Here is a 15,181-nt window from a genome sequence, read left to right as displayed (position 1 = left end):
TTATTCGTGTTCTTTTTTATAAAGATTAATGTGCAACGCTGCATTCATAAATGCTCACGAAAGTTATTAATGGTTTATTACAGAAATTTTATATGAACAAATTTATAACTTTATGAATAAAGGAGTTAGTGTTAAAAAAAACTCTTTTCTTAAATCATTCCTTTTTGGTTTAAAACTTGTATTAAATAAGTAATTTAAAGTATAAATTATTGCGGGTATTTTGTAAATTAAATGAAAATGATTCCCTTATTTTGTACTGGATTATTTATTTAAAATTACAACAAAAATGTGTGAGAGTATGATATTATGTAATTAATTTCTAATTTTTATTGCAAAATTATACAAAAACCTGTCACACTTAATACTAGGAAGTTAAAAAATAACAAACACAACAACAACAATGCAAACCAAAATGTTTGTTAACATTACAAACATGGAGCTTTTAAATAAATGGTTATAAAAATATAATTTAACAAAAACGTAATGGAAAAAAAATTAATTAAAGAAAATTGTGCTTTTTATTTTTATAATTTTTGTTAACTTTAGTAATACATTTATTTTGTCATCTGGCAAAAATTTAAAACACAAAAAAAAAAAAAGAAAAAATATATTAAATTTACAAATGAACAAAAAAAAAATATTAAATCAACAAAACAAAAAAGTGCTGAGTTGTTCAGCACGCGACAATTATTTGCCAATTTTTTTATTTGTTTGTTTTGCTGACGTTGTTGTTCACTTGTCGTTTGTTTTATTAACCCATTGTTATTTTAAATGTGATTTTAATATCAAAACATAAATTATATTTATTTATTATGTGAAAATGAAAATGTAAAAGTCATTTCTTTGCACAAATACATATTTCTTTAAGGAAATAAAGTTTTAAAATTAATAGCATGAGTATCCTTTTTGTGGTATGAAAGAATATAATGATAATAATAGTTTAGGTATTTTAACACTGGATTGACAAGTGAATTATAATTTCTAATTAGTTTTATAACTTCTAATTAGTTTGCTTGATAATATTTTTCTATCTGTAATGAATATACTTTTTTTTAAAAAATGACAAAATTTTGCTTATAACAATAAAATAGTTATCATATAAATTTACAAATTGAAAATGAGCTTAAATTAGGAAATTTTGACTAATTTGTAGAAAAATTTAAAAAAACTTATTAAGTATCGTGACTTCCAATTATGATTTTATATAGCCTATTACACTTTTGAATAGAACTATTAGTGTTGAAAATCGGTTTAGTAGTTTGTCCGTGAAAGCGTAACAAACAGACAGTCTCTTTCATATAGTTATAGAATATGATATATGTAAGGATAGCTTTATAAAAAGTGGGCGTAGAAATGGGCGTGGCATCGAATCAAGATCTTATATATAGCCTATAGTTCTTTCCGAGCTTATACCTATCGGAATGCAAATTTTCAGGTAAATCGGTTTAGTAGTTTTTGCATATTGTGATTGCGAAATTGGGCTAATAATAATTTTACAAAAAGATGGCATAAAAAGAGGACGTGGCATCCGATCAAGATCTTATATAGTCTACTGTTTCTTTTGAGGTTAGACCTATTAGCGGTCAAAATTTCATGTAAATCGGCTCAGTAGTTTTGCCGTGAAAGCAAAAGTAACAAACAAACAGTCTGTTTTATATACATATATAGGATTATATATTATACGTTTTGAAGATGTAATGTGTACACAACATTCTTTATAACAGATTTTATGAATATTGGTCAGTAGTTTTTTGTATGCCTGAACGTAAATTTGGTATAATAATTGTTTAACAATAGGAGGCGTAAAAATGGGCGTGGCGCCCGATCCAGATCTTATATACTTTATGGTTCTTTCTAAGGTCAGACCTATAGCTATACAAATTTGTAAATCGGTTCAGTAGTTTTCTGTAAGTCTCGAATTAAAATTTTGTGTAACAATTATATAGAAAGAAGTGAGCATAGTTTGTCCGTGAAAACGTAACAGACAGTCTCTTTCATATAATTATAGGATAGGATAGGATATAGGTAAGGATAGTTTTATAAAAAGTGGTCGTAGAAAGGGCGTGACATCGGATCTAGCTCTTATATATATCCTATAGTTCTTTCTGAACCTATACCTATCGGTATGCAAAATTTCAGGTAAATCAGTTCTGTAGTTTTTGCATATATCCTATAGTTCTTTCTGAACCTATACCTATCGGTATGCAAAATTTCAGGTAAATCTGTTTAGTAGTTTTTGCATATTGTGATTGCAAAATAGTTGTAATAATTACAAAAAGTGGGCGTAGAAAGGGGCGTGGCATCCGATCAAGATCTTTTATTGTTCCTTTTGGGGTTAGACCTATTAACGGTCCAAATTTCATGTAAATAGGTTCAGTAGTTTTGCCGTGAAAGAGTAGCAAACAAACAGTCTGTTTTATATAGACATATATAGTATTTACTGTTCAGATAATTAATGGAGGTATAATCCTGATGTGGTTTTCGATTCAAAAACTACTAAAATTTCCATACAAATTAAAAACTACTTTCAACTAGTTTTTGATGAAAACCAGAACAAAAACCAATAAAAATATCTAAAAACAGAACTTCCAACTCTGGATTTTCAGTAATACCAAGAAATGAAACTGTGACGTTTTTTTACAACAATAACGTTGCGCTCTTCTCACAGACGAATTCTGTGTAATTCCAACACACTTGTAAAAATGTCACTCTATCTCAAAACTTCAAAACTTTGTCGCGAAAATTCGTGGCTTATAGCACTTTAAAGTATTTTTTATCACTTAAAGTTATATTTTATTATTTTTTGCACAATTTAAATATATTTAATAGCTCGAAAAGAATCTATTTTTAACAAACGAAAAAAATATTTTTTATTTTTTTGACATAAAATTTTTTGTGTTTGAAATTAAAACTGTATATTTTCGAATCACAGAAAAAACTGAAAACGATTTCAATTACCAAAACCTCGTTTTCAATTATTTTATTTATTGAAGTTCAACCTATAACAAAAATTGTATATTCAATTACTACTTATAATTGATTTCGTATAAAAATTTTTATTTTTTTATATTTTTGTTGTTGTTAAATACGTATTTGATTATACATTTTTATGATTCAAATACAAAATGAATTGAACCCTTTTAAAATTTTCGATTAATCGTTTAATTGAAAATTTTTTAAAATTAATTTTTTCTGTGATGGTACAAGAAAAAAATATTTCAAATAAATTATTTATTTTTTCAATATTAAAAAAATCCATTAAAATAAAAATTTAAATGTAATAATTTTTTTCAATATTTTTAAATCCGACTTTTTGCAACTATGTTGACTTGAGAATTCTACTAATACATTCATAGAGTTAGGTACCGACTGACAGAAGACTTAGGTACTTTTTGACAGCGTTTCACTTCTTGATGTTCAGTGTTTCGAATATACAACAAATCTTATTAATTAAACAATTTATTGTGTAATATGAACAAATAATATTGAAGCGGCTAAAAGTACAAAAAAGTAGAAATTAAGGTAAGAAAATGACAAACCAAATCGAAAACTCTTGGTATAAACTAGGGATGCCAATCCCGAAATCCCGATCCCGAAAATCCCGGGATTTTTCGGGATTGGCAAATCCCGAATCCCGGGATTTGGAAAATAAATCCCGGGATTTTTTCGGGATTAGGATTTGTTTCAAAAAACTGTTTTTATTTTCTTTTTTTGAGCCATAATTTTCATTAATTTGAAAATTACGATCTTATTTTATTTTTGACTCATGCAAAACAAAATTCCGCAGAGCTAATTTTATACATATTTGAACCTTTTATTTTTTAAAGTGGTATGAGTCCATACACATAGCACATATAAATTTATTTATTCACTTCGTTTTTATACCTTACACCACTTTAGTGGGGAAGGTATATTTTGTTTGTGCTGATGTTTGTTACACACAATAATATTGGTCCTATACCTTAAAGTATACCAATCGGCTCAGAATCATTTTCTGAGTCGATTTAGCTATGTCCGTCCGTCTGTCCGTCCGTCCGTGTAAACCTTGTAATCAAACTACAGCAATTTTGAAGATAATTCAATGAAATTTTGTATGATCTTCTATTGTACTAGAGACGGATCCTATTGAAAATGGATAACATCGGTCCAATATTTGACCTAGCCCCCATACAACTGAACCCCCCAAATAGGGTTTTTAAGTTCATAATTATGTTCAATATACTCGTAACTCGACAAAAAGCTGCAAAACCAAGTTCTATACTAGCCTTCATGACCCTGATGTATTTTTTGATGATGCGGCCTCATTTGACCCTAGCCCCTATGCAAAGCCCCCTTCGAAATATGACTTAAATGTACACAATTTTATTCAACAAAAAATAGCTAAATTATATCTGAGGCAAGGTACAATTCAACTTAGATGCTTTATTATGAACAATAAATCACATTTTATTTTTATAACTGGTGTAGGGTATTATATGGTAGGCTTCGCCCAACTATAACTTTTTACTTGTTAGCACATTGCAATGTTGGTCGTAGACCGACCCAAAAAGTATACACATTCTGTGTCTGTAAGCTGAAAACACGAGTTAGAAGACTCATTCTATTTGGGCTGCAAATTTGGACCAAAATTGACACAAGAAAACCTCCTCTGAAAATCACATTGATGCTGATATTAATATCAATACATTACAATATTTTGATGGTGGGTATTTAATTTCGGCACAGTTGAATACAAACTTTATTTTTCAATACTAGAGGATTTTACATTTCTAACTTTCTACAAATCTGAATGATACCGGTAAAGGTAAATTACCTTGTTCTGAATGCACCTAAAATTTTAAATTAATACTACGAATATAATAATATGTTCCAAAACTAATATGTATTTTGAGCAAAATTCCAAATATTTTTCAAAGAATAGGTTCTAAATTGATGTTCGAATAATTGAATTGGTATCTGTTATAATTATTAGTTCACATGGAACAGTATGAGGTTTTAAAAAGTGCTTATGTCTAATTTCGGAACTTGATATTTATTTTTATTTAGGAAGTAAGTATGTATTTAAAAAGTTTCAGAAATTATGCAATTCTGAAAGTTTTTATTTAAAAATTGGAATTAATTGGATTGTTTTAATTTAAATATATCTTCTGTCTGTTAAATTTCCACAAAATTAAACAATTTTCTTTACAAATATGATGATTTAAAGATTTTCATATATAAAATAATTAAATTCATGTAATCCCGAAATCCCGTAAAATCCCGAAATACCGAAAAATCCCGGGATCCCGAAAAATCCCGGGATCCCGAAATATCCCGGGATCCCGGGATTGCAATTTTCAAAATCCCGAATCCCGGGATTTGTAAAAGCCAGTCCCGTTTGGCATCCCTAGTATAAACACATTGATTTTTAAACTATTGTTTTTGAAAACCCAATGAGTTTTTGATTTGGTGTAAACGGCATATAAGTCAAAAAATAAATATGGATTGAATGCACAGATTCCCAGGTTTCATTTGATACCAATTTTAGCACATTAATATTTTGAAGTCCTTTTATAAGGACATAAGAGCTGATCGTAAAAAACGGAGTATTGGACTCTAGATTCATATGTATATACATCTTTTTAAAGCTTTTCTTCAAAAATGTTACAGGGTGTAATATTATTATCAGGGTGACAAAAACACTAAAATGGCTAAACTGAGAATATATTAAAGTATTACTTAAGATCAAAATGTAATATTTTTTTTTATCCATTAATGTTTCCTAGTACTGATCTATCTATGTTCCGAATTCATGTGCTCCTAATGATTTAAATGTCATTCCACATATTCTCATATAAGTAGAGGTATGTCTGCATGAAAATGGCAAATGTTACTGTTTACGGTACAGGATATCCGGAATAAAAATCGTTCAATATTTATATAATAAATTTTGTTTAGCGAACTCAAAAAATTCCATTTAAACAAAAATGTGCAAAGTTTAATTAAAACAATCACACAGAATTAAGTAGATTGTGGTTTTACCATACAATTGTTTGAAAGGGATATAAGTTTGCTATGATTTTCATACAATAACTACAACAAAATAGTTATCTTTAGGGAAAACCACAACAAACAATATTAATTTGCATACACAGCCCTAAAAGGATTAACTTATTCAATTGTTTACAACAATAAAAACGGAATCTGTTATTCTCAATTATATACAAGATTGATTGTATGTAATTTTAGTAAGTATTCAATCACACAATTTGTAAATTATTATAATTAATATTTAAAATGACTGTTAACTTGTACATGCTCGAATATCGACAATGCATTTAACCTAAACTCACACACCCTGCGATTTAAAAATAAAATTATAAAAGATTTTTTTTTTTTTTGTAATAGCGGAACTATAAAATGACTGAATTAAAATTAGCTTGAATTTATTTCATTATTTTCATTTTGGTTTCTACCATTGAACTGCAATTGAATCATAACAGGAACATTTATTTAGTTTAGCTTTATGAATTACAAACATATAAAAGAATTAATAAAAAATATTTGTACAAATTGCTCCAAGTAAAATTCTGATACTATTTCAGAGCCAAGGTTTTTGCAATTGTCGTTGCAATTGCAGCCGGCTAGACCAGGCCACTCTAGTCTGCTGCCGTCTCTGTTGGTGTTGGAGAACATGAATATTTCAAATGTATTCGATTTGTTGCTCAATTTGTTTGTGTTGAATTTTATTTTTTCTATAATGAAATGCAATATTCTATTTTTTATTATTAAACAACAATAACAACTGAGAAAAAAAACAAATTACAAAATCATTGACTTTGAACTTTGATTTTTAATGCGAAAATTTTTTTTCTAAGATTTTCCGGTATTTTTTTATACATGATTGTGCTTTTTTCTCGCTCTAAACTTTTATCAGCTGTTTAAAATGTTTCTTTACTATTTCAACTTGTTTAGTTGAGATTTTAGCACATAAATGAACAAAAAAGAAACACAAGATTGAAATTGTTAAATTATTATTCAATACTGTAGCTACTGCTGCTGTTGTTGTCTGGCCTAAAATAAATGTCAAATTCACAAACACCAATACCGAGCGAGATATTAGTTAGCACAAACTCATCTGGTTGTTTAACTGGTTTTGGGGCAAAAATTCTAGTGATTAATGGAGTCAAGCTGTATGTTATACGTATCAGAGTGTAATAGACATTTTAATAGATTTTAATTAAAGTAGGAGTATATATTATCTTGTCAAAGTTATTAGTTACTGTACGTTGATTTAAGATATCTTATTAAGAAAATAATATGTTTTAAACGATTTAATCAATTGCGACGTACTATTGTATTCAGCATAAATAATGAAATGGTAGGAATGGTCAAGAATATAATAGTTTTCAAATACTTCTGTCACATAAATGTTTCATAATTTTTCTTACAAAAATACACAGAACTTCCCGGTTTTTTAATATTATTTTATTAAAGAAAATGTATTTTTTTTAATCAAAATTTTTAATTATTATTTTTAAATTAAAAATTTAACAAGTAAGAAAGTATAGTCGGGCGTGACCGACCATATGATACCCTACACCAGCTATGAATATTAAATGTGATTTATTTTTCATAATAATTCATTGCTCAGATACATTTAAGCAATTTATGGATGAACAAGTAAGAGTGTTATATTCGGCTATGCCGAATGTTATATACCCACCATCAAACCTAGTTTGAATCGAATGAAACTTATGTCGAATTTCATCTATATACTAGTATTTTTAAGCCAGTAATGAGCGTTAAAGTCATTTTCTGAAGGGGACCTTATATGGGGGGTAGGGTCAATTATGGACCGATCCTCATAAAATTTTACATAGTGATTTTGGATCACAAGAAACTTACTTATGTCGAATTTCATCACTATATTCGTATTTTTAAACAAGTTATGGATGTTAAAGCTGCTTTTCGAGGGGCCACTTGTATGGGGGCTATCCGAAAACGTAGATCGATATTGCCCATTTTCAATACCAAATAAACCTTACCTATAAGAAATATTTATGTGAAATTTCAACCCTGTAGCTCTTTCCATTCGGACTCTATCGTGCTTTCAACAGACAGACAGACAGACGGACGGACAGACGCACAGACATGGCTAGATCGTCTTAGAGTTTAATGAAGACCCAGAATATATATACTTTTGTGGGTCTATGACCAATATTTCGATGTGTTACAAACGGAATGACAAAATCAGTATACCCCCCATCTTTTATTATGGTGGGTATAAAAACTTATTTTCTGAAAGAGGCTTTATATGGGGCTAGGGGCAAATATGGACCTAGCCCGATAAAGTTTTGTGAATATATGTATTTATATAATATTTATTTGTGCTGAATTTTATCGCGATATTTGCGTTTATAAGTTAATTTTTGACATTCAAGTAATTTTCGGAAGGGGGCTTTGTATGGGAGCTAGGGTCAAATGAGACCCGATCTTTATGAAATTTGGCAAGGTCATCAAGGCTTTTTAAAACTTAGTTGTGCCGCTTTTTATCGATATACAGGTATATTTAACATAATTATGAGCGCAGAAGCCCTTTTCGGGGGGTTCTGTTGTATGGGGCTAGGTGAAATAATGGACCGATTTTAACCATAGGCTTCGTCCTTGGGTCAAAAAAAGAGTGTGTGCCAAATTTCATCCAATTATCTTGAAAATTGCGACCTGTACCTTGCGCACAAGGTTTACATGGACAGCCAGCCAGTCAGACGGACGGACGGACATAGCTAAATCGACTCAGAAAACGATTCTAAGCCGATTGGTATACTTTAAGGTGGGTATAGGACGAATATTTTTGTATGTTACAAACATCAGCACAAACCCAATATACCCTCCCCACTAAAGTGGTGTAGGGTATGAAAATAGTTTTTTATTTTAATTTAAAATTTTCCAAAAGAAATCCGAATTTCATTTATAATATGTTTCCATCCCTGATTTCACCCACTAACTTGTGTTTAATAAAAACAAACAAAAAAAATGTGTTATATCCCAGTTGGCCAGATCGTTATTGGCGAAGTTTGCATCGATGATGTCTGCAAGAATTTTTCAAATTTGTCCTGTAAAATGCAATTTAGGACAACTTTAATAACAAAGTCGTATAAAATTTCATGAACTTGAATTAATCATTTTTAGGGACAAGATAAGCGACAATTGCAAGCTATTTGTCGTCTTTTCATGGCAAAATGAGCGACAATGTCTTAAACTTGTTTTCAAGATGAAATTATCGACAGCAACATGTAAGTAGTCGCCTTTCAATGTATATTGATTACGTGAAGAGCGACAATATCGATAAGTTTTTGTTTCATTAAAACTTTATAGAATAATACAAACTAACGGGATCTTAACGACTCAAAATAAAACAAATGTAAGAAAAACTAATTCTGATTCAGTTGTGTTTTTAAATATGGGAAAATATTTTGTATAAAGTAGATTGTTACTCTAATTTTTAATTTATAAAAGTTATAATTGTAATAAAAATACTATTATTTTTTATAAAATCACCAAAACTATTCAGCTAATATTTACACCAAAACAGTAGAATTCCAAAAAAAGAAAACAAAGATTAAGAGATTGCTATTGACATTAATTATTAATATACCGTTCATAGAAATTAAAATAAACTAAAATTAATTTTTATTTCTAACAAAAAAAATAAATTAATAAATAGAGATTGGGAATATTGTCGTCTATCATATGAAGAGAATTATCTATCCTATCATCAACGACATTATGAAAGTATACTGTCGCTAAACAGTCATCAATGATAAGGTGGGAAAAATGTCGCTTAAAAATATATATATGTACGTCAATGACAAGTTGAACCACATTGTTACTTATCTGATCGTCAACGACAATATGCGGGTAATGTCACTCACATTGTCGGAAACTTCGAAAAAGTCGTCAGCGATTTGCTCCGACTGTCGCCAACAAATCATTTATGATTTGACATTGTCCTATACGCATCATCGATAATGTCTTGAAGACTTGGCCAACAGAGATGTTGCTAATTTCAGCCGCGAAATTCTTGGCTAAAAACATTAACTACAACACCTACCTACGTATGAATGTAAGTAGATATTACTCATTTACTACAATACTGACATAATACAAAAAAGTTGTTTCAAGAAAAAAAGGGTTTGAATGTTTAATGATATTTTACTATTTTTTAATAAGAAATATAAGAAATAAGAAATCAAGGGACTTGAAAAATTAAAACAGGCGCCAATTCTGGCATTCGAAAGCCATAATAATATATAATATTTGTTTAATTCTAATGAAGATCAATGTCGATCGATATCGAATGTCAGAATTTGCCAGCAGATTTAGATAATAAATTGAAATTTAATTTATATTTATCAAATATTCATAAAAACAAGAGTTTTAGTTTTTACACAGAGGGAAAAGGAAATATACACGCCTGGCACCAAATTGACACCAAAGAGTTTATATTTTTTCAATAACATCCGTTGTCAAAGTATGTATATACAAACGTACGACAATACTATGTAATGTCACACCGAAAATAAATGAGATACATATTTGAAATTCGATAAATCTATATAAAAGACTTATGTATATATCGCATGTTTTGTAGCCCTCAGATCAAAAAACCTGAATTTTGGATTATGCTAGGACTTGTAGTAAATGATCGATATAACAATGTATGTTGTGTTGTTGTTTTTAAAAATTATGACTTATAGAATTATTGAAGGTTTGAATCCCGAAGATATGGGATTTCAACAGACAGACGAATATAGCTAAATCGACTGTGTTATCTTTAAGGATCCTGAATATATATAGTTTATATGTAAAATTATATTGCGGAAATTACAAATGGAATGACGAATTATGAAAAGGTAAAGAGCATCAAAAGAAATGTTTCTGCTAGGAACCTTAACGCATCACGGAAACTTTCGACTCAATAAAAAGGATACACATAGAAAATGAAACATTCAAGACATAGGAAAAAGAGCCAAAATGGAAATAGAAAAAATCACAGAGGTCTTCACATTCTACTTGATTTTATTAATAACCGTTTCCAGACAGTGAAAAGGTAACAGTATGAAGACTTATTTTGATAACTATGTATTTTTAAGCTATTACTCTATTTAAACCAAATTCGCCTTCTCTAACTTAGTAGTGACGGTAGAAATGATCTTATTTCTGAACTAATCTAAATTTATCAATAAACAAGTAAAGCTACAGTGCTTCTGTCACAACGTTCTAATCTCACGTTGGCCTTTTGCATCCACAGAATGTAATAAACACATGGTCGTACAAATCATATGGTCATACGAGCATTACCGAGGAAATATCAAATCTACCGGACAAAATTGATTATCACATCCCCAAACTCTTTCTCCAAAGAAACTTTTCGGGACTGGGGGAAGATCGCTCTCATATCCGTGTACACGATGATGTTTTTTGAACGATTATATCGAGTATAAGGAGACATTCAGAATAAGTAACGATTGTAGTACAATTGAGGCTGATTTCTTAATATCTTTCCGATAATCAACATGCAATTAAGTCCCTGATATGTGTATACTTTACATCAGGACTAGTCCAGGAATTCCGGATATCTTTTAACAGGATGGCGAAACATTGAAACATCGTACTCGTATGGGTACGTCCACACGGAAATTCTACAGGCAACTGTGACGCTGACGAGCACGCCGTAATAGGTTCACAAATGTTCGATTCAGACATAGACCATTTATGTGGTACTCCCTTGGGAGTATGCAAATAAACACATAGACGACATGTTCTACAACATCTCTCAGACAAGATGGAGAAACAAACGTGGAAGATATGGGCATTGTAAATTTGGTAACCATAAAATGAGATTTGGAATACCGTAAGATAACTACTGTAGAAGCTATCAATTTAATAAAAAAAAAAGGAATCACTTAATCACCTTCTATGTCATATTTTCATCTTTTGACTACAAATACCTTTATCTCATAAATATTCAATCATCTGCTTGCCTACTACTCTTGTCTGACACTACAATTTTCTCTTTCTCTTCTGAAATCTAGTATCACAAAGGTACCAATAGTAGTAGTACTTAGCACTTGTACGTAATTCGAAGAATTATGAAGAACTTCCAACAACATCGAACCTGTTATAACAACAAAGGCATTATAACAAAGTACTTAGCACTTACTACATATGAGTCCTTTAACCAAAACTCTCTTCCCTAGAATTGTATTTCAACTATTAACCACCATGTGTACCCAGAAGAGATATCACTATTAACTAGTACAGGTCAAGTCCTGCCATCAAATTGCTCCCTTTATGAACTGGTCAAGCTAAGACTCAATGTAATACTGCTATAATCATAAAATTAAATATAAGCTAATCGCTGTATGGAACCTTGATCTAAGGATCATTTTCAAATATTTGGTATGTACCCCAACAATTTATCTGAGTTAATTTACCACATTACGAGTATAAAAAAGCCTATGTGCTTAAGTGACCAAATGATCCTAATGGACCCCTACATTCCTGGTATAGAATGTATTATAACTTTAATTGCATAATAATTGCAACTTTCACATGGGACTATTTCAGAAAATTTGACAAATGTAAGCATATGGAAAATATGTACATAATTAAATTTTATGAATTCACTTTTCCTAAAAAAAGGAAGAAATCAATTTCATAGAATTTTAATTTTTCATTAAATACCTTTCAATTTCAACATGAAATATTTATGTTAAAATTTTATAAAAAAAAATGCCGTAATCCCTTTCGCTTTAATTAAATCGTAATATTTATCTGATTACATTTTCAGAAACCTTTAAATAGCAAATGTATTAATAAAATAAAAACAATCTACTATTACTATTTTGCTGCTTTGTTTTAAAATGTAATCTGTTCATGTCTTTATGAATTAATAATCTTAATAATAATAATAATTTATTGTAGGTTTTTCTTATTTAATAACAAGATTAAAGTTTAAAATAAAATCTACAACAAAAACAAACAAAATAAAATCCATGTAATAATTGAAATCGATAGACAAACAACTGACTGACTGACTGGTTGGTATTATACTAGACAACCTTTTTTTATATATTTGTTGTTTTCTTAGACGGAATAAAATATTTATTATTTGCAAATTGATCCATAAATTAATAAACAATTGAAAAGACGTTAACAAGTGTTTACTTATTAAATATTACTACTAGTATCATTGTTGTTTTTGTTATAGTTTTTTTCATATTTTCTGTATTGAAAATATAGTTTTATACAAATATGGTAATTTATTAATTACAATTATATATTTAAATAATATATATATATATATAATTAAACCATTATTTAGTCAATGGTTCAAATGTGTTCAAAGAAACAACTTATTTTTGTGTGATTTTAAATTAATTTTAATTAAATAGCATTTTATTTTTAAATTAAAAAATAATGTTAATTAATTCTTTGGCTTGACTAAGAATTTATATTAGTTTTATTACATTAGAAATATGATTTTGTTTGTTTCAGGAAAATTTATCTTAAGGTCGATCAAATGTCTTGTGGATATTTTTGGGTTTAATAGCGAATATTTTGACAATAAAAGAATCATGTTAAAATAATGTTCCGATTATTAATTTCATCTTTCTTCTAGATCATTTTTAAATAAGAGATACCCATTATTCTTGAAAAGTTTGAAAGAAAATAGATGAAATTTTCATTTCAAAAGTTTTCGGAATACTTTTACTATCTTAATAAAAAGACCCCGAACATGTTAATTTTTTCTCAATGTTACCATGTCTTGCCACAGCTTGGTGTTACTGCAATCACTGGGTAGGGAGGTGCCATCAATGCTTCGGGTGAACCAAAGTTCCTATCTGACACCTCAGGAACCAGAGGCCCACATGACTTAAACCCTTTTTGGTATTTTTAGGGTGAGCAAATGATTATGTACTCAACCTCCTGATCACTAAATCAAAACCTACTGATCCCCAAGTCAAAAAAAATCCCTTTTTTTTTCTTATTCACCCATAAAGGGTTAACGAAAGTTCCTCTTAAATAAATGTGTTTAGGAAGCACGAGACTTTTGTTCGACCCTTTTTAAGTAATACTAAATTTAATTGAATTCAATATACACTTATAAATGCATAAAATATCAATGACAAGCAGACGTTACTATCGATCGCCAGACTGTCTCTATTTATATCATTCATACATTCTACTCGTGTAATGCTCTTAGTACCTCTATACACAGATTTGATTATAGTCAACACCGCCCTTATTACTGAAAAAGATTTTATTATTAGGTGTCTACTATTATTAACTATTAATATATTAAAAACTCGTATTTTTTTTAATGAAATCGAAAGTTTTTATATTATATTATTTTAATTAATTATTACAATTTTCTCTAGACAGTCTAAATACAACAATGTACAGATATCCCACTGTGGGGAGGTAAGGGTCTGTTCTTCATATTAAGATCACTACAGTGATCTGTAGTACATGTGTAAATGTGTATACCGTAGTACTTATTAAATTTTGCAATTTAAATTTATTTAATTTCATTATTTTATTATTATATTTCTCTTCAATTGACAGTTTAATACAAATGTAAACTAGGTTTGGCATTTGTTGGTAATTGACGTCATTTGTAATTTACATTTCAATATAATATAAATAATTTGTTAAAGATTCAAACACACACAAACTCAGACGTTAAGACAGTCATGTTGTCTTAAAGGTCCATAATGTTTAAATACAAATTAATTGTTATAAATTAGTTATTTTATTTCTTATACATTTTTAAAATCAAGAAATCTTCGTTCGTTTCTGTTTATGGAAACAATGTTGCATTTTATGATCATTAAAATAACCTTAAATGTACTGTTTTCCGATATAAGTTAATTAAATATCTAATATATCTAAAGTTAAGTTGGTTATATTTAAAAACAATATGCATAAATCTTGCAAATAACATGGCAATTCGATGAAGAGACATAATTGAGTAATTGGATTTTATAATCTGATTAAAGAAAAATAATATAAAATAATAATAAATAATAATATATATAAATTATTATGGATTTTAATGGCCAAAAGATTAATTCCCTTATTCATATAGATCCTGAGCAACATACCGTTATATCAGAAGACAGAATTAAAAGTA

The sequence above is a fragment of the Lucilia sericata genome, unplaced genomic scaffold (assembly GCF_015586225.1).
Source record: "Lucilia sericata isolate MDLA Ls3-8-SP2 unplaced genomic scaffold, ASM1558622v1 Contig000015F_arrow, whole genome shotgun sequence".
In the NCBI taxonomy this organism is placed as follows: domain Eukaryota; kingdom Metazoa; phylum Arthropoda; class Insecta; order Diptera; family Calliphoridae; genus Lucilia; species Lucilia sericata.
The sequence above is the reverse complement of the archived record's forward strand: the minus strand, read 5'-3'. Positions refer to the sequence as shown.